General features: G+C 50.2%; 1 long non-coding RNA gene across 1 annotated transcript in view; it reads right to left on the bottom strand.

Moving 5' to 3' along the window:
• The window catches only part of LOC116697185 (uncharacterized), an 18,334-nt gene that overhangs the window by 12,754 nt on the left and 5,369 nt on the right, over window positions 1-211 (bottom strand). The window lies entirely within an intron of this gene.

Genomic DNA, 211 nt, shown 5'->3' with positions numbered 1-211 from the left:
GGGACACTGTCAAACGCACTGTTAAGCAGGGACACTGTGGGACACTGTCAAACGCACTGTTAAGCAGAGACACTGTGACATAACGCTGGAGACCGTGCTCAAAGCAGGGGACGTGATCAGAAGGCTCGCAGCAGCGATCCTATTTCGTATCTATTCGCACTATCTGTGCTAACTGCGTTGACTTTGACACATTCAACTGCTGTGCAACTTC

This window comes from Etheostoma spectabile, chromosome 10 (genome assembly GCF_008692095.1).
Source record: "Etheostoma spectabile isolate EspeVRDwgs_2016 chromosome 10, UIUC_Espe_1.0, whole genome shotgun sequence".
Taxonomy (NCBI): Eukaryota; Metazoa; Chordata; class Actinopteri; order Perciformes; family Percidae; genus Etheostoma; species Etheostoma spectabile.
This window is presented reverse-complemented; position numbering and strand designations above follow the sequence as displayed.